General features: G+C 35.9%; 1 protein-coding gene across 1 annotated transcript in view; it reads left to right on the top strand.

Moving 5' to 3' along the window:
* Positions 1 to 26,788, top strand: part of CNOT6L (CCR4-NOT transcription complex subunit 6 like) — a 176,602-nt gene that overhangs the window by 14,434 nt on the left and 135,380 nt on the right.

Raw genomic sequence — 26,788 nt, 5'->3', positions numbered from 1 at the left:
GGGTTAAGGCTTATCCTCATGCACTTTGTTCATACCTTAACTAATAAATCTGCAAAGGTCCTATTTACAAATGGGTTCACACCCACAGGACTGGAGCCTGAATTGCCTTTTGGTGGTGAACATGATTCAGTCCCCAACAATAGTGGGTTTAATTTTTTTCACATTTTTCTGGCCACCTGCGTTTATTCTTTTCTGATTTGCCTTTACCCAAATTTTTTAGGGGTGTTTTATTATTTTTTCTTATTTACTTGTAAGAGCTGTTTATGTTTTAGAAACATTATTTCATTGTCCATAATAGATATTGCAGAAACTTTTTGTAAACTGTTTCCTATTTAGCTTTTGACTTTGACAAGTTCTCTGTCTTACAGACATTAAAAAATTTTTTGTTGTTTAATCTGCTGTTCTTTTTCTTTGTGGTTTTTGCCTTGCTTAGAGAAGTTTTTTACAACCCCAGGATTGTAAGAAACTTTTCTGTATTTTCTTCTTAGGAATGTTTTAAAATTGAACTTATAGTGGTATAGTAAAAGAAGCTTGAATTTTGTCGTTAAACTGACCTGCATTCAAATTCTAGTCCACAGTCATTTATTAGCTGTGAGGTATTGAATATGTCACAAACTTCTCTGTACAGCAGCTTCTCTTCATCTGTAAAATGGCAATTAATAATATTATTATAAAATAATTTGTGGTTGATTTTTTCATTTAATGAAATTAATTAAATGTGATGAATGCATGTAAGTTTTTTCTAGCACAGTGCCTGGACAGAAAGTAGGCATTCAGTGAATGCTTTCTTTTCTCTCCCACTCATAATCTCGATCTTTCTGCAGACTATTAAAATCTAGCCCAGACGGAAAAGGAGGTGAAAGTCTTAAGAAATAGAGGGTGGTCCTGAATTTTAAAAATCAGAGATGCCATTCAAGCTGAGGACTGACTGAAAAAAGGAAATGAAAAATTAAATTTAGTAATTAGTAAGTCATTTGTATTAGTGGGAACATTTTTCAGTAGTGATGAATAGAGGCAGTCATATTTCAATAGAATCAGGACTAAATAAAGCCACACAACATACATGAAGGATGGTATGTTCATTTGCAATATGTATCCATCATTATTTATAATACCTGGGAGAAATAGTTAAAATGGTTCCTTTTTCTCTCGTTGTTGGAATGCTAGTGGGAACACAGGGATAGCAATACTAATATATACAGTATATTTATATTTATTGTGTGACTAAATTGTACACCATGATTTTTCTTATTATTAGTTATAAGCTACACTATTTGTAACACATTTAAAAATTAATCAGCTGGCTCAAGAACTGCCCCATTCAGATTTTGTTGTTCTTAGTAGCTCTTTTATGGAATTTACACACATTCGTCATTAAATTACATTCATTTTTAAACAGTGTTATGTCCTTTGTGGAGAGCAATTTTGTATACATTTTTTGGGAAAGAGATTAAAAAATAGATACATTTTTACAGTATAGTAATAATTGGTTACATTTTTCTCATTTTCTTTCCTTGAGTAAAAGGTTTTAAAGGCAGGGGACACAGTTCTTTTACATAATGTTTTTTTTTTTTTTAATGCAATTTTATTGAGAAGTATTCATACAGCATAGAAACTATCTGAAGTACAAAATCACTGATTCACAGTACTATCACCTATTTGTGCATCTAGCTCCATAATCAAATTTACAACATTTTCATTACTCCAGAAAAGAAATAAAAAGAAAAAAGAAAACCTTAATCTTCCCATGCCTCCTTATCTACCCATATTATTGACCGTTAGTATTGGTGTGGTATATCTGTTACTGTTGATGAAAGAGTATTAAAATATTACTTTTATTTTTTCCCATATACTCTTCTATTATTAATTATGAGATGTTGTACATCTGCTCTAGTTCAGGAAAGAACGTTTTTATATTTGTATAGTTAATCACAGGCATTGTCCACCACAAGATTCACTGTTATGTTCCCATGTTCTAACATCATGCGTTTTTAATAAATGTTTATAAAACATTACATTTTCTTTTCCTCTTTTTGTAAAACAACTAACTTTTAAAAATTTATTAAGCAAAATGGATGTGTAGCTCTTCCTCAAGTGGATAAATAATAAATTTGGATTATGTAAACTGGGTTTCAGAAAATAACTGGGTACTGTGTATTTTTCCTACTATATTGCATGTATACTGTCTTTATTTTGTCAGCTTCAAAATAAGAAGGAAGTTGTGTATTGGCTAGTTTGGGAGAAAGGTAATGAGTTTAAGTAACAAACAAGAAATTGGCTCCTCTGTGACCTTTCATGAGTTTGTGAAGTTGGTATTTTGACTACTGGATTGAAATTCAAAAGAGCATTATATTTAGTTTGCTTTGTTGCTTTTGCAAAGTTATCTACCTGCTGGGAAAACATAGAAATCCAAGTTAAAGACTCTGATACCTTTGTGAGAAATGATGAACAATACTCTTCTGCTGACAAAATCTGGCTATCTGTATTTTACAATGGCTGGTTTTTGCTTTCACATAGGGCCAAACTATCTTTTTCCTGGAACCAAGCTCTTCTCAAAGCCTTTGTAAGTTCTCTTATTCTTTTATCATTAATTCTTTAATCATCTATTTTAGGAACTATTTTAAAGCTGACATCCCTTCCCTTCAAACCTTTTCCGCTCAATACAAAGCACACCACCTTTTTGGCAGTCATTTGTATGAGTAGAGGGGGTACTCTTGTTAGGCATTTATTTGTGCCAGAAAGTTAAGGATTAGTTCTTTGTTTAATGCTATCTGTTTTGGATCAATGTGAGTCAACATTGGCCCTACCTTTCTTTTAAATTCTTTCAAAATGAAGATGTTGGCACCTTGGAACCCTTTCCTGGATGGAGCTTTTCTTTGTTTTTTATCAAGATTTATCCCAGATAGAGTTTAGTTGCTAAGGTTTTTCTGATTTTACTCCACCGTTTTTTAATGCAGACTTGTAGATTGGGATATGGCTTTCCCAAATTCTAAACGCTGGTTCTCAGAATAGTAAAACTGGTTTTTAACACACTTTTTATGTATTTTTCTGTGTTCATCAAACTTCAGGAGCATTGTATAATTTGATTCAGCTCAAAAATATGGGACAGCTAATAGGTTACTCTCAGACTTTCATGTTGCTTAAGATTTTTATTCCAGATTTAATTAAAAACATTTTCCCAAAGAAATGGAAGAAAAGCTATAATAATTAGAAAAGTTATTCATTATGAAAAGGATTCATTAGTTAAGCCATTAGTTTTTGGTACTATCAAGTTGAGTTTTCTGATAATTTAAACCAAACAATTTTTTGAATTAGTGTTTAAATTTTCTTGATGCAACATGACTTTCTTAGTTTATATATAGATTTTTTTTTATTTACAGAAACTCAGATATATTCGTGAAATATTTCTTAACTCTTTAATTTTATATACCACTATAGATGGAGGGTGGAAGTTGGAAGGTAGGAGAAGAAAAAGAAAAAGGACTTTGTGTGAAGTGTTAGAATGTTGCTTCACCTTTTTTCACATTTAAACATATTGGACTGTGTCCGATTTTTGTAATAGATTTGTATTGTTAATGATCAAAACCCTCATACTCACGATATACTTCTTAACACTCTGGCTTATCTACATGATCTGTGATCCTTTTACTACTGCTCTTGCAACTTGTCTCAGTTTGGGTCTGAACATACTTTCTCTTGACTTTGTTTATAGCAGCAAAGATGTTTTCATTTCTGGTGGATTTGACACAGACTGTGCTGTGGATTGTTGTTTATATTTTTCAGACTGCATAGCCATTAATTTAGGAGAATAATTAACTTTGGACTTGCTAATGATTAGCAGTTTTAGGAGAATATTCTCAGTAAATTGTCTGATCTTCTTAAATTGTAGACATTAAGAATACTCTTGCTGCTGCTGCCCCCTTTTTTTTTTTTCCTTCTTCCATTAAACCTTAGTAGATTAACTGTAATGGAAAAGAGGAATTCAAAGGAGAATTTGCAGCCATCAGATGGTCTTTGCTGATCAGTATGTTAAAGAGAATGCTGGAGAACAGACAAATGGCATTACGTGTTTATGCCAGAGGTTTTAGATCTATCTTGACTATAATAGCATCTTTGTACATATCAGTGAAAACTGTTTCTTTCTGTGGCTTTTTTTTTCCTGCCTTACCTGGATATCTTACCACCATTCCTTTAAGAGGAATATAGAGGTCTATTGGGGTAGGCTGACAGAATTTGGAAGACAACAGTACAAATAAATCTCACGTCACTTTTTAAATTTATTTTCCAGTTTTCCAATTAGTGACTGAAGTAGGAAATGAAAGAGAGAAACTACCAATATACATATTCATTAAGGAAATGGAGACATAGTTTTCTCTTTTGTTATCTTTAAATCTGTTTTAAGCTGTACTATAATGTTCATATGTCAAAAAAGTGAACTCATTCTGAGTCACTGTGTACTCTATTCAGGTTACTTGGATTCAGGATGTTAGGGTATAATAGGATTTGGATATTCGTGGGTCTCTAGCTATGGTATCATCTGTCCTGTCAGTTACCCCTCTCGTTGGGCTCCCCGAGGAGTCTCTATGTATAAAGAAAAATGAAAATTGAATTACCAACCTATAAATATGTACTGTTTATGCGGGGCTGTTTAAAATTAAGGCCTCTTAAAGGCTCCTACTTCTCAACTTCCCTACTTATAGATCAATTTTTTGAATGTCAATTTGCCTAAGAATCAATTTGTTAAAATTGTCAAAATTGTCTGGTTTCTGTCACTCAGCAAAATTATTTTGAAATTTATCCATGCTGTTATGTGTATCAAGAATTTATTCCTTTTTATTGCTGAGTAGCATTTCATTGTATGGATTTACCACAGTTTATTTATCTGTTAGCTTCTTGATAGACATTTGGGTTGTTTCCAGTTTTTTGGCTATTACAAATAAAGCTGCTAACATTTGGGTTCAAGTCCTTGTGTGGACATATGTTTTCATTTTTCTTGGGCAAATATCCGGAAATGGAATGCATAGCTTTAGAAACTGCCAGACTGTTTACCTAAGTGATTGTACTATTTTGCTTTCTTGCCTGACTGTATGAGAATTCCAGGTTGCTCTATGTCCTCACCTGGCCAGTCTGTTTAATTTTAGCCATTCTAATAGGTGTATCGTGGTATCTCATTATGGTTTAGCTTTCATTTCCCTAATGACATTGGGCATCTTTTCATGTGTTTATTTACCATCCATATCTTTGATGAAGTATCTTTTAAAATCTTTTGCCTATAGAAATTTTTTTTTCTTATTACTGAGTTTTGAGAGTTCTTTGTTTATGCTGGATACACATTCTTATGATATATTTGATTTGAAAAATATTTTTTCCTAGTATGTGGCTTTGATCTTTTTTCTTAACAGTGTCTTTTTTTTTTTTTTAACAAACACTCCCTTTGTCTACTTGTTCTAGCACCATTTGTTAAAGATTATTTCCCCATTGAATTACCTTGAAACCTTTGTTGAAAATTAATTGATCATATGCATATGGGTCTACTTCTAGATTTTCTGTTCTGTTCTATTTGTCTCTCTTTATGCCAGTACCTCTCTGCCATGATTACTGTAGCCTTATAATAAGTCATAAAATTAGGTCACCTAAGCTGTCTGATCTTACTTTTCTTTTTCAAATTGTCCTGGCTGTTCTAGGTTCTTTAGATTTCCTTATGAATTTTAGAATAAGCTTATTAATTTCTACAAAACTTTTTTCTGGGATTTGATTGGAATCTAATCAACCCTATAGATCAATTTGTGGAGAATTAATCTCTTAATATTGTGAATCTTCTGATCTGTGTATATGAAAGTGTATCTCCATTTATTTAGCTCTCAGTGACGTGTTGTAATTTTCAGTGTATAGGACTTGCAAATCTTCTTTTAATATTAATTCCTAAGTATCTTATAATTTTGATGCTGTAGTAAAAGGCATAAAAAATTTTTCAATTTCGAATTGCCTGTTCATGAATATAGAAATACAATTGATTTTTTTGTATATTTATCTTGTAGCTTTGCTAAACTTATCCATTAGCTGTAGAGCTTTTTTTAAAAAAGATTTTGTAGAATCTTCTACATTAATATGATATTGTTTGTGAATAAAGATAGGTTTAATTTTTCCTTCCAGCCAGTCTCAGTGCTGTTTATGCCTTTTTCTTGCCTGATTACATAGGCTAGAGCCTTCAGTACAAAGTTGACTAGAAGTAATGAGAGTAGACATACTTGGCTTGTTCCTTTTTTTTTTTTTTTTTTTTTTGAATTTTGAAATAAATTCAAAGTTATAGGAACAGTTGCAAAAACAATACTAACCCCATACACAGAATTCCATCATACCCTGACCCCCCTCCCCCGATAGCTCAGTCCACCAACTTTAACATGCTGTCACATCACTATTTCTTTCCCTCCCTCCCTCCCTCCCTATCATCCATCATCTATTGCTCTGTCTTCTGAACATATGAGAGCTAGCTGCACACATCCTTGAACATAAACTATAATTCACTTATACACTTCCCATGAACAAGAACATTCTTTTATGCAATCCCATTAAGTGCAGCTAAGAAGTATGAGAGATTCAACAATGATACGAAGCTTACGTTCTATATTTCCTTTTCCTTATGTCTCAACTGTGTCCCTTTGAGCCACCTGTCCTCTATCCTCCAATCCCATCCAAGTTCATCCTTGGCATTCAATTGTCATCTATTTAGACTGTCTTTTTTTTTTTTTTTTTTTTCAATTGTGGAGACATATATACAGCCTAATCTTCCCATTCCACCCCCTCCCTAGCCTTCCATTAGTGGGATTAATCACATTTAGAATGTTGTAATGCTCTGTCCCATCATCCATTACTAGAAATTTCCCTTCACCTCAAACAGCAACCCTACACTCATTTCTTAACTCCCCATTGCCCCTTCCCCCATTTCTCTTAACCCAAACTCTACTTTTCATCTCTACGGTTATATTCTCTGATAATTTCTTTGTGTTTACTGTGGGGCTTAAAATTAGCCTCTTAAATCCATATCAATCTTGTTTTTCTTTGATACCACCTTTGCTTGGCTTGTTCTTGATCTTAGGAGGAAAGCATTCAGAATTTCACCATTAAGTATGATGTTAACTATAGGCTTTTCATAGATGCTATTTATCAGTAAAAATCAACTGAAATATTTTTTGGACCCATTTGGCTATATGGGATTTACAGTAAAGGCTATTGTATATTTTATTGTTATTTGTAATTTTTGGCACACATATTTTATATTAGCAAAATTTACAATAAATACATTTTTTTCCCAGAGAGCTTATCCATCTTCTGATACTATAGCTAGTTATATTGGCTGTGTCTTTCTCAGCTCCCTGCCCAACACCCAGCAATGGCTAACTGTTGCTTAGTTATCAGTGTCAGGACCAGAGTGCCTGATGTTTTTCTCTGTTCTGCTACTCCCTTAGATTTTCCCAACCCAGTATATGAGGCAATGTAGTGGATAAGACTGGGGACCTTAGAGCCGGACTGCCTAGGTTAATTCCCAGCTTTGCCACCCACTAGTCATGTAACTAAAGCCAAGTTACAGAACCGTCGTGCCTCTCTAAAATAGAGATAATTAAAATACCTACATCATAGGTAGGGTTGTTGTGATTACTAATAGAATTTAATGCATGGAAAGCATTTTGAATAATATTGCTTACATAGTTGGTGCTCATCTAATGATAGTTTTGCTCTGGAATGCTCAGCTGCCCCTCTTAGCACCTAGACAGAACTTTAATTGGACAGGGCATTATCTTTAGTCAAGGGATTTATGAATAATAGAACTCAATAACTTTAAGGCTTTTCCTTTATCTCTGGCCTAAGTGATTTCTTTGCAGTAGTACTTAATTTTTTAAACCCTTGTTTAACATGTGCAATACTGTTGATTCGTGTTTAGGTCATTTTTGTGCAGAGATTCTCAACCTTGGCACTATGTGTTTTTAAATTTTTTAATGAGGTGAAATTCACGTAACATTAAATTAACCATTTTAAAGTGAACAATTCACCATCATTTTGTGCATTCACAATATTGTACAACCACAATCTCTATCTAGTTCCAAAACATTTTCATCACCCCAAAAGGAAACCCAGTACTCATTAAGCAATTACTCCCCATTTCCCTTTTCCCCTAACCACAGGCAACCACTACTCTATGTTCTGTCTCTATGGGTTTAGCTGTTCTGAATATTTCATATCATAGAAAACCTTGGCATTGTTGACATTTGGGATCAGATAATTCCTTGTTGTGGGGAACTGTCTTGTGCATTATAGGATATTTAGCATCATCTCTGACCTCTACCTCCTAGATGCCACTAACACCCTACCCCCAAGTTGTGACAACCAAAATATCTCCAAACATTGACAAATGTTCCCAGGGCTGGGCAATGGTGGTGGGGTCGCCTCTGGTTTTAGAGAAGACTTCAAAGCATGCCGTGATATCAGGCTGGGATTTGTTATTTTAGTATTTTTTAGAGCCATGTCAGTTTTATTCATGAATACCTATTTTTTCAGGCTGCCATTAGACCTTTCTCATGTTTTTACTCCATAGAGCTACTTGATTTCGTTGCTGCAATTGGGTGGCATCTCTTCATTTCTGATGACTGCTCAACTGATGGGTTAAAAAAATCCTTTCTGTCTTGTACAGATTCCATATATTTAGGCATCTAGGGAAGATTTCAATGGATAACAACACCCAAGACTAAAAAATATATATTTTTTTGGTATGTCATTGCTCTTTGAATTTACAAAAAAGAGACAGGGAATCACATAACTTATCAATGATTTCATTTCTTATGTTATGCCCAGAGCTAGTTGGGAAAACAGATATTTCTTACCCCAGGAAAGGGAAAGGAAATTATTGCTTGAAGTTAGTTTATTGTCCTTAGGCATTTATAAGTGACCTTTAGGCTCTTCAAAACAGCAACAACAAAAAACCTGGGGTATTTTTCTAGAATTTTATTTGAATTTAAAATTATTGAACAATTGATACTTAAATACAGTGTAAAGTTTTCTTGGTAATAAGTTTTTTAGCATGCTTTTGAATATAATCTTTATTCTTTAGGTATATGCATGTATATGTATATTCTCTGCCTGGGAAGAATATGGTCTTGAATATATAAATTGAAGGCAACTGGTGTTTGAAAAACTCTCATATTCTTTGAAACCCACATGTTTATTTAAATAAAGAATAGATTTTAAGTTGGCTATTAAAGAAAACTTATTATGGGCTGTTAGCATAAAAGTGTTATTAGTTTTGTTAATCAGTAGTAGATTAAATCATAAAAAGAAGAGAGGAAGGAGGCTTGGTGTAGGTTATATGGCTATATTGTATTTCATTTAATCAACTTTGTTGTTGGAGGATAAATTCTTATTTTTAGGCTTAGTGTAAATTACTCGAAATGGCATTCAGAGTTAATGGGTATGATTTTTTTTTTCCTTACAATTACATTTTCACTGGCAGTGAGAGTGCTGCTTTCCTTCTTCCCTCGCCAATATTAGGTATAATTTTTAAAAAACATTGTTATTGATTTTTACAGACAGAACATGCGATCTTATTGTATTTTTTTTATTATGTATATTGTAACTATTTTCCCCACTTTATTTGCTTTTCATTGTATTTTTTATTTAATGTAGAGGTTTGAATTTTTAAGTAATACTATACATAAATCATATTCTTCATGTTTCTGCCTTTGAATTCCTGTCTGTAGAAACCTTTTCCATCTCAGGGTTTTTAAAAATATTTATCGTAATACATAGAAAAGTTATATGTTGAATGTATTGATTAAATGTTGGAATGAAATGTTGGTGTGATGTATTTTAATTTATTTTTTCCAAATCGTTGGCTGTTTGTAGAATATAGATCTTCCCAATAACAAAATTAGAGTGTTTAATCCAAGAAGATAAGTTTTCAGATTTATGATAATAATTTGAGAGAGTATTTTAGTGGTTTTCTTTTTTCTTTTTTTTTTTTAATCTTCATTTTATTGAGATATATTCATATACCACGCAGTCATACAAAACAAATTGTACTTTCGATTGTTCACAGTACCATTACATAGTTGTACATTCATCACCCAAATCAATCCCTGACACCTTCATTAGCACACACACAAGAATAACAAGAATAATAATTAGAGTGAAAAAGAGCAATTGAAGTAAAAAAGAACACTGGGTACCTTTGTCTGTTTGTTTCCTTCCCCTATTTTTCTACTCATCCATCCATAAACTAGACGAAGTGGAGTGTGGTCCTTATGGCTTTCCCAATCCCCTTGTCACCCCTCATAAGCTACATTTTTATACAACTGTCTTCGAGATTCATGGGTTCTGGGTTGTAGTTTGATAGTTTCAGGTATCCACCACCAGCTATCCCAATTCTTTAGAACCTAAAAAGGGTTGTCTAAAGTGTGCATAAGAGTGCCCACCAGAGTGACCTCTCGGCTCCTTTTGGATTCTCTCTGCCACTGAAGCTTATTTCATTTCCTTTCACATCCCTCTTTTGGTCAAGAAGATGTTCTCCGTCCCACGATGCCAGGTCTACATTCCTCCCCGGGAGTCATATTCCACGTTGCCAGGGAGATTCACTCCCCTGGGTGTCTGATCCCACGTAGGGGGGAGGGCAGTGATTTCACCTTTCAAGTTGGCTTAGTTAGAGAGACAGGGCCACATCTGAGCAACAAAGAGGCATTCGGGAGGAGGCTCTTAGGCACAACCATAGGGAGGCCTAGCCTCTCTTTTGCAGCAACCGTCTTCCCAAGGGTAAAACCTGTGGTAGAGGGCCCAACCCATCAAACCACCAGTCCCCTATGTCTGTGGTCATGTTAGCAACCATGGAGGTGGGGTAGGCGAATACCCCTGCATTCTCCACAGGCTCCTCAAGGGGGCACTACATCTTTTTTTTTTTCCTTGTTTTTTTTTTTTTTTTTTAACTTTCCCTTCTTTTATAAATCAACTGTATGAAAAAAAAGTTAAAAAGAAAACAAACATACAATAAAAGAACATTTCAAAGAGACCATAACAAGGGAGTAAGAAAAAGACAACTAACCTAAGATAACTGCTTAACTTCCAACATGTTCCTACTTTACCCCAAGAAAGTTACCTAATATAGCAACATTTCTGTGAACTTGCTCCTACTATATCCATCAGAAATTAGCAGACCATAGTCATTCCTGGGCATCCCCAGAACGTTAAATAGCTTATCTGTTCTTCTTGGATTATTGTTCCCCCTTCCTTAATTGCTCTCTATTGCTAGTTCCCCTGCATTCTACATTATAAGCCATTTGTTTTACATTTTTCAAAGTTCACATTAGTGGTAGCATATAATATTTCTCTTTTTGTGCCTGGCTTATTTCGCTTAGCATTATGTCCTCAAGGTTCATCCATGTTGTCATATGTTTCACCAGATCGTTCCTTCTTACTGCCGCGTAGTATTCCATCGTGTGTATATACCACATTTTATTTATCCACTCATCTGTTGAAGGACATTTGGGTTGTTTCCATCTTTTGGCAATTGTGAATAATGCTGCTATGAACATTGGCATGCAGATATCTGTTCGTGTCACTGCTTTCCGATCTTCCGGGTATATACCGAGAAGTGCAATCGCTGGATCGAATGGTAACTCTGTATCTAGTTTTCTAAGGAACTGCCAGACTGACTTCCAGAGTGGCTGAACCATTATACAGTCCCACCAACAGTGAATAAGAGTTCCAATTTCTCCACATCCCCTCCAGCATTTGTAGTTTCCTGTTTGTTTAATGACAGCCATTCTAACCGGTGTTAGATGGTATCTCATTGTGGTCTTAATTTGCATCTCTCTAATAGCTAGTGAAGCTGAACATTTCTTCATGTGTTTCTTGGCCATTTGTATTTCCTCTTCAGAGAACTGTCTTTTCATATCTTTTGCCCATTTTATAATTGGGCCGACTGTACTATTGTCATTGAGTTGTAGGATTTCTTTATATATGCAAGATATCAGTCTTTTGTCAGATACATGGTTTCCAAAAATTTTTTCCCATTGAGTTGGCTGCCTCTTTACCTTTTGAGAAATTCCTTTGAGGTGCAGAAACTTCTAAGCTTGAGGAGTTCCCATTTATCTATTTTTTCTTTTGTTGCTTGTGCTTTGGGTGTAAAGTCTAGGAAGTGGCCGCCTAATACAAGGTCTTGAAGATGTTTTCCTACATTATCTTCTAGGAGTTTTATGGTACTTTCTTTTATATTGAGATCTTTGGTCCATTTTGAGTTAATTTTTGTGTAGGGGGTGAGGTAGGGGTCCTCTTTCATTCTTTTGGATATGGATATCCAACTCTCCCAGCCCCATTTGTTGAAAAGACCATTATGACTCAGTTCAGTGACTTTGGGGGCCTTATCAAAGATCAGTCGGCCATAGATCTGAGGGTCTGTCTCCGAATTCTCAATTCGATTCCATTGATCTATATGTCTATCTTTGTGCCAGTACCATGCTGTTTTGGCAACTGTGGCTTTATAATAAGCTTCAAAGTCAGGGAGTGTAAGTCCTCCCACTTCGTTTTCTTTTTTAGAGTGTCTTTAGCAATTCGAGGCATCTTCCCTTTCCAAATAAATTTGATAACTAGCTTTTCCAAGTCTGCAAAGTAGGTTGTTGGAATTTTGATTGGGATTGCATTGAATCTGTAGATGAGTTTGGGTAGAATTGACATCTTAATGACATTTAGTCTTCCTATCCATGAACATGGAATATTTTTCCATCTTTTAAGGTCCCCTTCTATTTCTTTTAGTAGAGTTATGTAGTTTTCTTTGTATAGGTCTTTTACATCTTTGGTTAAGTTTATTCCTAGGTACTTGATTTTTTTAGTTGCTATTGAAAATGGTATCTTTTTCTTGAGTGTCTCTTCAGTTTGTTCATTTCTAGCATATAGAAACATTACGGACTTATGTGCATTAACCTTGTATCCCGCTACTTTGCTAAATTTGTTTATTAGCTCTACTAGCTGTATCGTCGATTTCTCAGGGTTTTCTAGATATAAAATCATATCATCTGCAAACAATGACAGTTTTACTTCTTCTTTTCCAATTTGGATGCCTTTTATTTCTTTGTCTTGCCGGATTGCCCTGGCTAGCACTTCCAGCACAATGTTGAATAACATTGGTGATAGCGGGCATCCTTGTCTTGTTCCTGATCTTAGAGGGAAGGCTTTCAGTCTCTCACCATTGAGTACTATGCTGGCTGTGGGTTTTTCATATATGCTCTTTATCATGTTGAGGAAGTTTCCTTCAATTCCTACCTTTTGAAGTGTTTTTATCAAAAACGGATGTTGGATTTTGTCAAATGCTTTTTCAGCATCTATTGAGATGATCAATTGATTTTTCCCTTTTGACTTGTTAATGTGTTGTAATACATTGATTAATTTTCTTATGTTGAACCATCCTTGCATGCCTGGAATAAACCCCACTTGGTCATGGTGTATGATTTTTTTAATGTGTCTTTGGATTCGATTTGCAAGTATTTTGTTGAGGATTTTTGCATCTATATTCATTAGGGAGATTGGCCGGTAGTTTTCCTTTTTTGTAACATCTTTGCCTGGTTTTGGTATTAGATTGATGTTAGCTTCATAAATGAGTTCGGTAGTGTTCCATTTTCTTCAATGTTTTGAAAGAGTTTGAGTAAGATTGGTGTCAGTTCTTTCTGGAAAGTTTGGTAGAATTCCCCTGTGAAGCCATCTGGCCCTGGGCATTTATTTGTGGGAAGATTTCTGATGACTGATTGGATCTCTTTGCTTGTGAAGGGTTGGTTGAGGTCTTCTATTTCTTCTCTGGTCAGTCTAGGTTGTTCATATGTTTCCAGGAAATTGTCCATTTCTTCTACATTATCCAGTTTGCTGCCATACAGTCGTTCATAATATCCTCTTATAATTTTTTTAATTTCTTCAGGATCTGCAGTTATGTCACCTTTTTCATTCATTATTTTGTTTATATGTGTCTTCTCTCTTTTTGATTTTGTCAGTCTAGCTAGGGGCTTGTCAATCTTGTTGATCTTCTCAAAGAACCAACTTTTGGTGATATTTATCCTCTCTATTGTTTTTTTGTTCTCTATGTCATTTATTTCTGCTTTAATCCTTGTTATTTCTTTTCTTCTACTTGGTTTAGGATTGGTTTGCTGCTCATTTTCTAGCTTCTTCAGTTGATCCATTAGTTCTTTGATTTTGGCTCTTTCTTCCTTTTTAATATATGCGTTTAGTGCTTTAAATTTCCCCCTTAGCACTGCTTTTGCTGCATCCCATAGGTTTTGGTATGTTGTGTTCTCATTTTCATTCGTCTCTATATATTTAGCAATTTCTCTTGCTATTTCTTTGTTAACCCACTGATTGTTTAGGAGTGTGTTGTTTAACCTCCAGGTATTTGTGAATTTTCTAAGTCTCTGATGGTTATTGACTTCTAATTGTATTCCATTGTGGTCAGAGAATGTGCTTTGAATAATTTCAATCTTTTTAAATTTATTGAGGCTTGTTTTATGTCCCAGCATATGATCTATTCTGGAGAAAGTTCCATGAGGACTAGAAAAGTATGTGTATCCTGGTGATTTGGAATGTAATGTCCTGTATATGTCTGTTAAATCTAATTCATTTATCAGATTGTTTAGGTTTTCAATTTCCTTATTGGTCTTCTGTCTGGTTGATCTATCTATAGGAGAGAGTGATGTGTTGAAGTCTCCCACAATTATTGTGGAAACATCAATTGCTTCCTTTAGTTTTGCCAGTGTTTCTCTCATGTATTTTGTGGCACCTTGGTTGGGTGCATAGACATTTACGATTGTTATTTCTTCTTGCTGAATTGCCCCTTTTATTGGTACGTAGTGGCCTTCTTTGTCTCTCAAAACATCCCTGCATTTGAAGTCTATTTTATCTGAGATTAATATTGCTACACCTACTTTCTTTGGCTGTAGCTTGCATGAAATATTTTTTTCCATCCTTTCACTTTCAGTTTCTTTGTGTCCCTGTGTCTAAGATGAGTCTCTTGTATGCAACATATTGATGGTTCATTTTTTTTTGATCCATTCTGCGAATCTATATCTTTTAATTGGGGAGTTTAATCCTTTTACATTCAACGTTATAACCGTGAAGGCATTTCTTGAATCAGCCATCTTATCCTTTGGTTTATGTTTGTCATATTTTTCCCCTTTGTCTATTAATATCCTTTATTGTACCCATACCAAATCTCTTTAGTACTGAACCTTTCTCCAAGTCTCTCTGTCCTTTCTTTGTTTCTCTGTGTGTAGGGCTCCCTTGAGTATCTCCAGTAAGGCAGGTCTCTTGTTAGCAAATTCTCTCAGCATTTGTTTGTCTGTGAAAAATTTAAGCTCTCCTTCAAATTTGAAGGAGAGCTTTGCTGGATAAAGTATTCTTGGCTGGAAATTTTTCTCACTCAGAATTTTAAATATATTGTGCCACTGCCTTCTTGCCTCCATGGTGGCTGCTGAGTAGTCACTACTTAGTCTTATGCTGTTTCCTTTGTATGTGGTGAATTGCTTTTCTGTTGCTGCTTTCAGAACTTGCTCCTTCTCTTCTGTGTTTGACAGTGTGATCAGTATATGTCTCGGAGTGGGTTTATTTGGATTTATTCTATTTGGAGTTCGCTGAGCATTTATGATTTGTGTATTTATGTTGTTTAGAAGATTTGGGAAGTTTTCCGCAACAATTTCTTTGAATACTCTTCCTAGACCTTTACCCTTTTCTTCCCCTTCTGGGACACCAATGAGTCTTATATTTGGACGTTTCATATTATCTATCATATCCCTGAGGTCCATTTCGATTTTTTCAATTTTTTTCCCCATTCTTTCTTTTATGGTTTCATTTTCCATTCTGTCATCTTCGAGGTCACTGATTCGTTGTTCAGCTTCCTCTAGTCTTGTACTATGAGTGTCCAGAATCTTTTTAATTTGGTCAACAGTTTCTTTAATTTCCATAAGATCATCCATTTTTTTATTTAGTCTTGCAATGTCTTCTTTATGCTCTTCTAGGGTCTTCTTGATTTCCTTTATCTCCCGTACTATGGTCTCATTGTTCATCTTTAGTTGTTTGAGTAGTTGCTCTAGATGCTGTGTCTCTTCTGGTCTTTTGATTTGGGTGCTTGGGCTTGGGTTTTCCATATCGTCTGGTTTTTTCATATGCTTTATAATTTTCTGTTGTTTTTGGCCTCGTGGCATTTGCTGAACTTGATAGGGTTCTTTTAGGATTTGTAGACCAATTGAAGTCCTTATCTCTAATTTATCAGATCTACAGCTTTGTGGAGTACACTTTCTCTAACTAACCAGCAGGTGGCGTCCACGAGCCACCTGTTCTCCACAAGCCAGTTCTCCCCTGCTTAGCTTTTTTGGTGAGTGGGGGAGTGAGTCTTGTGGGGTCCAATTGGTGTACCAAGCTTGCGTGTGTAGTTGGTGTTGCCTGCCCTGTATATGGGGCGTGTTTCTGGGCAGTCGGGGGGGGGGGGTGGCTCTAACAATCAAATCTCCCTGGTGATCCTAGAGTTTTAAAGCTGCTGCTTAGTCTAATCCTTCAGTTCAGTCCTGCCACAGTTCGTCTCTGCCACTGACCCACAAGTCCTTGGTATTGGCATATGGCTCCTGAGACTGGCAAGTGGGCCCCTCTTCCAGGCCGTGCACCCTGGGTCCTCTGTTGAGGGATGACTGTGCTATGTCACAGGTGAGTGCCATCCCCCCAGGGCAGTTCTGGGCTGCTGGGCTGTGTAGGGAGGCTCCCAGTCTGCTGAAATGATGGCTGAATGGGGCTTTGTTAATTCACACTGCTCCACCTTCCCAACTCTGGGACAATCAGCTGAGGTTGCAGGGAAGGCTAATGTCCACGCCCAGTTTTGTGGTGTGTGCCTGTTATTTGAAGCACTTCCGTCACACTGGGTTGTCTGGGGCAGTTCTGGGCTATGGGGCTGGCGATGGGCAGGAGTGTTTCCTGTCCACCAGGATGATGGCTGTGAGCGGACACCCCCCTTTTCTTGGGAAGTTGTGGTGTTTAGTGAATTTTCTCAGCCACTGGATTATTGTGTTTTGTCTCAGAGCTCTCCTAGCTCTGCTCTTGACTTGACCTGCCCAAATAGCAAGTCTTTGAAGCTTTCTGTATTGGGCTTCTTAGAGTAATTGTTTTAGAAAAAGAAAAAAGGATTAAAAAACAAAACAAAACAAAACAAAACAAAAAAAAAAACAAAACGGGCCCTCCTCAGAGATCTAATGGGTTATTGAAATGCTAAGAGACAAAGCAACCAGGGCCATTAAGGAAAGGTCCACAGGGCAGAGAGATCAGCTTTTCTTCAGGATTTGCATATGCGCCTCAGGGCCCTTCCCCTTTCTATGTTCACCAGAACTCCAAAAATCCTCCGCTTTTATTTTGGAGTTTTTCGTGTTGTTTTTTTTCTATGCCTGTCTCCTCTCTGCTGGGCTGGCTGCTCTCAGATTCTCTGGTGTCTGGTCTCAGTCTATCTATGGTTGGAGTTTGAATCAGTAGAATGAGTTTCCGATAAGGGCTGCCACTGCAGTTCTCCCTTCTCCTTCCCGGAGCTGACAGCCCCTCCTCCCCCGGGACTGAGCCTGGCAGGGAGGGTCGCGGGTCCCCTGGCCGCAAAAACTTACAGATTTCGCTGATCTCAGTAGTTCCACGTTTTCATGAGTGTTGTATGAAGTATGCCCAAAGTCAGATTGCTCTGTGGTGTCCAGTCCATGCAGTTCCTGGCTTTCTACCTACTTTCCTGGAGGAGTAACTAAAACATACAGCTCACCAGTCTGCCATGTTGCCCCGCCTCAGTGGTTTTCTTTTAATGACAAAGGATTTATTGAAGGCAAAAATCTGAGGCAAATCAGTGTAAGTTGAATTTGAATTCCAATCCTACTGCTTACCAGCAAGCTTCTAAATTGCTTTCAAATAGTTTTCTGAATTCTGGAATTCAAATAATAACTGTAAGTGAGAAATGAGTTAAATAAAGTTAGGTAAATCACTTATATGTAGAAGATACTACTAGGTGATAGTTGTGGTATTGGTGATTACTGACATCATCCATCATATGCTGCCTCTAATGAATCCTAATGAAGAGATAGTGTAGAGTAGTCTGCTTTAATTGTATCTTCTCAGTTTCAAAGAAGAATTTGAGTACATATTTTGGAATTGGAAATTGTGCTAACTGAATCTGTTCAGTACATTAATGATTATAATTGTGCATGCTGAAAAACCAGGGTTAAATGTGATGATAGTTAAATGCTATGCTGTCATTTCCTTTCATGTTGGGGAGTGACAAGAATATATTTATGTTTCATGCAAGTATAGGGGTTTTAAGGCTTTTGTATTTTCTTTCAAAAATGTGACAACTAAATCAGTAGGGGATATAGGCCTACTTGAAGTCTCACTAGAAGAAATGCTGTCGATCCATTTTACTTTCTTGGAAGAAAGTAAATAGGAATGAAGAAAGGTGACAGCTAGGATTGATAGTATGTTTATTATTGGTCTCTCTTATAGCTGGCAGTTCTTAATATTAGAAAAATGATCTACAGGAAAGAGAAAAACAGAGAGATTTTTGACACTTTCTATGATCTTGTCGCAGGTGATATTTGTTAGCAGCTTTGAATGCTTGTTGGTATTGTCCCTGCTCCTCTGTTCATACTATTTCTTATTTATGTTTTTTTTTTCTTATGCTTTTATTTTTGCTTTGATTGCCTGTTCCCACCTCACCCTCAACCCCTTTTCCCTTGACTTAGTTATTCCTTTAAGATTCACTGCCTCTTGGAAGTTTTGTGTCAGCTCTTCTACTCCAGCATTTTTTTCTCTTTAGATGCCTCTCTTCTGGGTTCTGAAAGTAACTGTGCATAAAAATTTATGATTGCACCCAGTACTCTATTTTATAATAATCATTTGTATCTGTTTCCAGAAGTAGATTGTGATTATCATCTCTAGGCAGAGACTGCCTCTTACTTATTTTTTGCATCCCCAATATTGAGCATAGTTCTTGATACATAAGAGACATTTGTTTAGTTGATAGAATTATAAACTGCAAATCTCATTTTGTTTCTCAAAAGGATCTTAAAGATAAGAATATTTTTGATATTTGGCCTTACTTTAGAAGCACAAGTGAGTATATATTGTCTTAGAAAACATGAAAATTGCCTCAGTGCAAGCAGAAGTAAGTCATTTTAATTAAACAATATTCAGGAAACAGAAATTCAAAAAATTTACTATTTTAGTGAACAGTACACCAGACCTCATGCATTTATATTTATTAAGGTTATTTAGGCATAAATAGAAGGGTTTCAAGATGCCTGTAATTTCTGTATGGAAACCTCCAAAAGCATGGGGACTAAAATTTTTTACAGAGTATGCTTTGCAAAGTTAAAAAAAAAAATTGACACTTTGAGGCAAATTGCCTTTTTATTACCCTCCCGTGAAGGGGAGTGGGGGATTGCATTTCCTTACTCATTATCTCTCATTATCTTTAAGATAATTAGATCTGATTCAATGTCTTTAGATATAAAAGACATTAAAGCATGTTGATTGTTATGTAGAAACTAAGACCTAATTGAAATGATAGAAAAGTCATAAGCTTTGGTTGTCCAAGTTGATTGCTAATGAAATAAAATGGATCTTGTCTAATAGTACCATTATTTTGGAATTTTGAAGTGGTTGGTATATTTATAACTCCAGGTCATCATTTTTCCTTTTAGTGTTTATTTATGTTTTGTGTTGCTGTTGTTGCTTATTTCTGGTAACCCAAATATGGCTGTGGGGTAGGGGAGGGATTTCTAAATATGCAGAGAAGATATGATTCTAATTCTACTTTCTAGTTCTTCTCAGTAGCACTTTAACTCCCAAGTAGACTGTGCTGTCACCTCTTTCCGGAGTCAGAAGCTTCCTTTAGTTATTTTTGGATTACCATAAAGTCATGTGCTGGTTTGAATGTATTATATCCCCCAGAAAAAGCCATATTCTTTGATGCAATCTTGTGGGGCAAGTATATTAGTGGGGATTAAGTTGGAATGTTTGGATTAGGTTGTTTGCATGGAAATATGCCCCACCCAACTGTCGGTGATAACTCTGATGAGATGTTTCCTTGGAGGCATAGCCCTACCCATTCAGGATGGGCCTTGATCAGTGGAGCCATATAAATGAGCTGACGGGCAGAGGAAACTCAGTGCAGCTGTGAGTGACATTTTGAAGAGGAGCTACAGCCAAGAGGGACACTTTGAAGAAAGCACAGGAGCTGCAGATGAGAGACAGTTTGAAGACAGCCGTTGAAAGCAGACTCTTGCTCCGGAGAAGCTAAGAGAGGACAAATACCCCAAGTGCAACTAAGAGTGACATTTTTGAGGAACTGCAGCCTAGAGAGGAACATCCTGGGAGAAAGCCATTTTGAAACCAGAACTTTGGAGCAGATGCCAGCCACGTGCCTTCCCGGCTAACGGAGGTTTTCTGGAAACCATTGGCCATCCTCCAGTGAAGGTTCCTGATTGCTGATATGTTAACTTGGACACTTTATGGCCTTAAGACTGTAACTTTGTAACCAAATAAACGCCCTTTATAAAAGCCAGTCCATTTCTGGTGTTTTGCATTCTCGCAGCATTTGCAAACTAGAACAAGTCAGTACCTTTGGATGGAAGTATAACAACCAATACGATCTTCTCATATTTACCCAGGAGATTTATTACCACATATATCTATGCGTTTTGTTCGGGTAGATACCTAGTTTGATGTGGAATATAAAGTAGATCCCTAAGAATCAACTGCCTAGAGATATTGATTCCAAGTATTTCTGTAGATCAAGAGTCTTTGTGAGTGGTGGTATTTAATTATTTAATTTGCCGATAAGGATTGTGGAAATAATTGTTGGTAAAAAAAATATGATTATTGGATTAGAAAACCAGTTGCTATCATCCGAAGTTAGATGTATTGAAATGGGTTTAACCTGGTAATCTTTAGTCCTGTTTCCCCAATATTAGGCTATTTACAACTTGCTACTCTTGTCTTTGGAACTCTACTTTATCCATCTATCCTAGACCATTTTAGAGCTTACTTTTTATTTATCACCCTCTTCCTTTGTTGTAGGGATGTTTTGTTTTCCCTGTAGTTCTACTCATTTCAGAATAGTGACAGCAGGGAACAGTGCAACCACCTGGTGAGGGAAGAAGTCATAGTAACAAGAAGAAATACGAAACTCCTTATAAAATTAAAGATTTTATAATTTTATTTTTTCAAGTAGTGCCATGAAAATGGTATAAACTCCATTAGGGCAAGGACCATGTCCATCTTGTTCATTGTTGAATTCCTAGTGCTTGGTACAATAAATGGCAGTAGGAGGCATGCAGTATTATTTGTTGAATGTTAAACAGGTCTGAAACAGACTCCAAAAGTCTGAAAGTAATTTTTTTTTCATAATGGTGTGAGAGTTTACTATCAAAACAGAAGACTTTGTTTTGTTCATTTTGTTTAGAGAGGTCACAGAGTTGGAGGTATCAAGAAAACTTTGAATGGAGATCTTTTGCTATGTTTGCACTTATCATCTGTTGACTTTATTTAGTTGATGAATGCATCCTTAAAGAAAAATGCTATTTAGAGGCCCTTCATATGGAAGTAGAATTGCATTGCTAATGAAATTATGCCTTATCCCAGGGTGTTTTTTAAGCTCTTATGATGGCCATCAGTAGCTCTTTTTCTAAATCAGGTTGGTACTACTATATGCAGTGTGATTTGCTGGGTGTTTTTTAGTATAGCTGTTGAGCCGTTCAGTTATGGGATAAATTTGTATGACAGTTGTAATGATTAATAGTTAAAAATGGGTGAAGAAATAGAAACCTCAAAAAGGTAAGGGTTATTTTGCTTTGTTAAAGAAGGTAAACTTAGACACTTTTTTTTTCCCCCCAGAAAGGAAACTCATACTGGTTAAGGGGTAGGAGGGACATTTGTCAAGGTGGATATTCAGTAAATAACAAATAATCGGTTTTCCCTTATATGACCTTTGGGAATAAATACAAATTTAAGACAGATTTATCTGAGAACATATACAATGTAATAAGACATTGACCTCTTGCTCTAAAATGTAAGCAGAAATATCTAATATAGGTTTAATTTGGGGCTTTTCTAATTCTGGGAACTGCCTAAGATTGCTTCTGCAAACTACTGTTTAGATGACCACTTAATATTTCTATGGAAATAAGTGCATGTCTAGTGATTTGTGTTTTAGGGTTGGAGTAACTGAGTTGGAGGTGTCTGATTCATTATGAGGCACTCTTTGGTTGTTGTAGCATTCTCTTTCTAGCTAGAGTTGCCTTCTTAGTCTCAATCCTAAATGAAATAACTTTAATTGCACTGAACTGTAGTCTGAGATCAAATGACCTTAAACTTAGTGTGGTGAAGGGAAAGCTGTGGTTTAATAGCAGAAGGACTTATATCTTTATGTACACAATAGTAGCTGCTATTTTTATAAGCTGCTCTAGATGACTGCTGTATCTACAGAAGTTCAGCCTTTAATAATTTGCTTTGATTTGGCTCAGATTTTTTTTTTTTTTTAATTGGGTGGGGGGAGGTATGCTGTTTTATCTTCCTAGCTACAGTTTAAGAACCTGAGATTTGGAGTTGCTTAGTGGTAGCGTATTTGAGTATGTGTCATATATATTTTGTAAAATGCTATAAATTGACATAGACTGTTTCATGGATATCTTGTACTTTATTTACAGTTTTAGAAACTCCAACTTAAAAATTTCTATGTGGACTATCTCTAGTGCTACCTATAATATTGCTTGTAATTTAAGATACTGAAATACATTTTCCATGAAGTCAATTATTTTAGAAGCTTATCTGAAGTTTTTGTTTGGTGGAACAGAAGACCGAGAAATAAGTTTATGGAAGTCTTCACTGTATGGTAATGATTAACCATCCTTCAGTGATGGATATTAAAACTTGTTTACGTTCAGTATAGCTTACCTAGGGATTAAGAATAAGAAGTAGGAGATAACCAGGCTGTTTGTCCAGGACTGATAGTTACTCTCAAAAATTTGTCAGTAGAGTCCGGGAGGACTGCTTAGGGGATATGTTAAAATCCAAGGAGTGGAGATTGGATAGCAAGTTCAAAGTAGCTTGTGTAGTTATTTGGGGACTGTGTGGAATCATTTTTCATAGTGTTAACCTGGGGTTGAAGACTGGGAAATTGAAAAGGGTTATGTTGTCAAGGGGCTTTAGTTTTACCTTGTTATGTAATCAGGATTCCCAGTATAAATCAGGTTGATGTAATCGGAGGATCCTCTGGGAACTGATGTAAGATGTTGTAGAAATTAGAAACTCTTGGAAAAGCCAATTCATACATCTGCATCTTCATCAATTTGAAAAGAAAGATAGGGAAAGGAATTGACTACTAAGCTTTCCAAAAGAAAGCATTTCTGTTTCTTAAAGTGCTGACTACTTAGTATTTAAGCCTTGGACTTACTAATATATAAAGCTATTAGAAACCACATCATCAATGCTACATTTAGAGATTTAAATTACATTTCAATTATTATTTCATTAGTTTAAATTACTTTGAAACAGGTTTTTGTGATATGTCTCCAAGGTGGAAAGTTGATGCTGAGGAACTGAGGGGGAAAATGAAGCTGAAGAGGAAGATTCAATAATGCTGCATTTGAGTTTGAGTAATGCTGCATTTGAGTTTTTAATAGCATAGTTGGAAACCTGAGTTTTGGAATATCAGTGATTCCCAGAACTATAGATTTTACTTAAATTAGTTAACCTAATGAAAAATGTTTTAGCTTCAATCAGACTATCCAGATAGATTCATTTTGAAGAATTAAGTGACTTGTTTTCTTTTTGGCATCCTAATCAAATCTAGAAAGGACCTTTGGCTTCTAACAATGCAGTATTGATATTACTTTTGCTATTATATATTAAAGACGTTGGTAAACTTTTTAGGGATCTGTTTTGCAGGAAGTGATTTTGTAAGATTTAGTGGACTTACAAAGATAGAAACTTGCAAAAAATAAACAAAAAGAAATATAGTTCTATATAGTAGCTATTTCAGATATTAGAATTGGAGGAGCCAGAAAAAATGGTAATTATTAATCTCTCTTCTGCCTAGATTTTAAATATATTTTGGAAAATTGAACACATGGATTAAATAGATTTTCTTGAAATTAATTTACAAAACTATTGGCTGTTAATTGGCTATGGGATGGGAAAGATGAGAGGAAGGTGGTAGATTTTAGGGTTATAAGGCATATGATCGTTCCGTGAAAACATATGAAATGTCTACTATCTGGCGGTAACTACATGGGGATGTAAAAAGGGTATGCGTACACACAAAAATAACCCTTATGGAACATACCATCTATTGGGAGCCATGATGAAATGATCAAATTAAGGTGACCTCTAATCCTGCACCCCATGGTTTATAAAAATTATCTAAAATTAATGAAACCTAGGTATTTACAAATTTAGTAGTCTGTCTTTTACCCATTGTTCTAGTTTGCTAAAGCTGCCGGAATGCAAAACACCAGAGATGGATTGGCTTTTATAAAAGGAGGTTTATTTGGTTACACAGTAACAGTCTAGAGGCCGTAAAGTGTCCAAGGTAACATATCAGCAATCAGGTACCTTCACGGGAGGATGGCCAGTGGTGTCCCAAAAACCTCTGTTAGCCAGGAAGGCACATGGTTGGCCTCTGCTCCAAAGTTCTGGTTTCAAAATGGTTTCTCCCAGGATGTTCCTCTCTAGGCTGCAGTTCTTCAAAAATGTCACTCTTAGTTGCAATTGGGATATTTGTCCTCTCTCAGCTTCTCCGGAGCAAGAGTCTGCTTTCAACGGCTGTCTTCAAACTTTCTCTCATCTGCAGCTCCTGAGCTTTCTTCCAAGTGTCCCTGTTGGCTGTAGCAAGCTTGCTTCTTCTGTCTGAGCTTATATAGTGCTCCAGTAATTTAATTCAGACCCATCCTGAATGGGTGGGTCAACACTTCCATGGAAATTATCCAGTTAGAGTCATCACCCACAGTTGGCTGGGGCACATCTCCATGGAAACACTCAAAGAATCACAATCTAATCAAAACTGATAGTTCTGCCCACACAAGATTACATCAAAGATAGTGGCATTTGGGGGACATAATACATTCAAACTGGCACACCCATCCTCATTGTAGGTAATGGATTATATAGCATGTCTTTGGATTGGGATGTGTTTGCTTTGGCTTTGCTTATGTAGAATCTTGTTTTAGAATGCAGAAGTATCCACAGAAAACCATGTGTTGTATGGTGCACAGAACTTCTGAATAACTTGTTATCCAAAAACTTTATTTTCAAAAGCATTTTATACAGGCTATATGTGATAGCAGTTTTTGCCTTGGGGAAAATGATTAGATTATTTGTACTGTTCTAGGACATTTATGGAAAATAAAGTATGGTTTAGCATTACTCAACTTGTATGATAAGACTATGGAGAGTTGAAGAGCTTAATGTGGAAACTCGGTAGCTAATTACTATTAGTAGATGGAACATGTCTGGAAACTTTCTCTTTGCCACTTTTGCCTCTTAGTAAGTAAGAAGGAATGACTCTTCACTTCAGAAATATGAGGGAAAGTTTTGGTGTGGGAGATTGTTGATTGTACTCCTAATCTAGCTTTGGTTTCTTGATACATGATGGAATGTATCTTGATAAGTGATGGAGAATTTTTCTTAATTCTATAAATGTAACAAGTTTCAGACCACCCAAAAGTAACTCTTATCATTTGGAGTATATCTTCTAAACTCTATTTAGAAACAGTCCCAGATTTAGACACTTAGTTTTGATCTGTACATGTTAAAATAGGAACAGAGAACCAACTACAAATACTGTGTGGCAATTAACCAATAACATGCTATTCTTGTTAGATTTGAACTGGATTTTATTTTCTGCCATTTACCATAATAATTCTTATATTGAACTTCTTGAATGGTTACTTTTCGGGTCCTTTGTCATCTATCTGCTTTGTACATTGCACATTTGAGGAGTTACATGTCTTGTCGGACCTCATTAATGAGTGTTTAGTGATATTTTGGCAATTACATGAAGAAAACTGCATAATATTAGTTTTGATTAGGGTTGCAATTTAATTCATTGTCCAAATTGGACACTTTTGAGAGAGAAAAGGTATGTTGTTAATAATCAAAACAGGTATAAACCAATACTGGCCCAGGCAAACCAAGATATGTGGTCACTTGAGGATGCTTTTGATTGCATGTAACAGAAAAGACAACTCAATCTAGCTAAAACAGTAACGGAAATATGTTGGTTCATGTATCTGAAAAGACCAGTGTTAGGGAGTGCTATTGGCAGTGAGCACTCTGGCTTTGTTTAGAGAATTTCTAGACTCTGCCTTCTATGGCTTCTATGGCTATAGTTGTTAGATGGCTGCAATATTCTTCCTCATTTATCTCCATCCCACAGGAATGTCATGCACTGCTTGTCTTATGTGTGGAATATCTGAATATCACTGGGGCAAAGAGGATGGGATTACCCTGATTCTCTTAGATTAGTCCATTTAGGAAACTGGCATGGGGTCACTGGTCTAGGAAAGGAAGGCAGCTAAATGAAGGGGAATGAGAGGAATAGTGTTCAGGGAATCACAGTGTTTCCTGAGAAGTCCAGTGTTATTGCTTATTTGCATTTTCCTTTAGGCATCTGTTACTGAGTTTCTACAGTATCCTTACACACTAGATGATGTGTTTTCCTTCAAGTGAGAATTTGTAGTAAAAAAAAAAATGACTTACTATC

The sequence above is a fragment of the Choloepus didactylus genome, chromosome 3 (genome assembly GCF_015220235.1).
Source record: "Choloepus didactylus isolate mChoDid1 chromosome 3, mChoDid1.pri, whole genome shotgun sequence".
NCBI lineage: Eukaryota > Metazoa > Chordata > Mammalia > Pilosa > Megalonychidae > Choloepus > Choloepus didactylus.
Note: the sequence above shows the minus strand (reverse complement) of the source record. Positions and strands in the feature narration are given on the sequence as shown.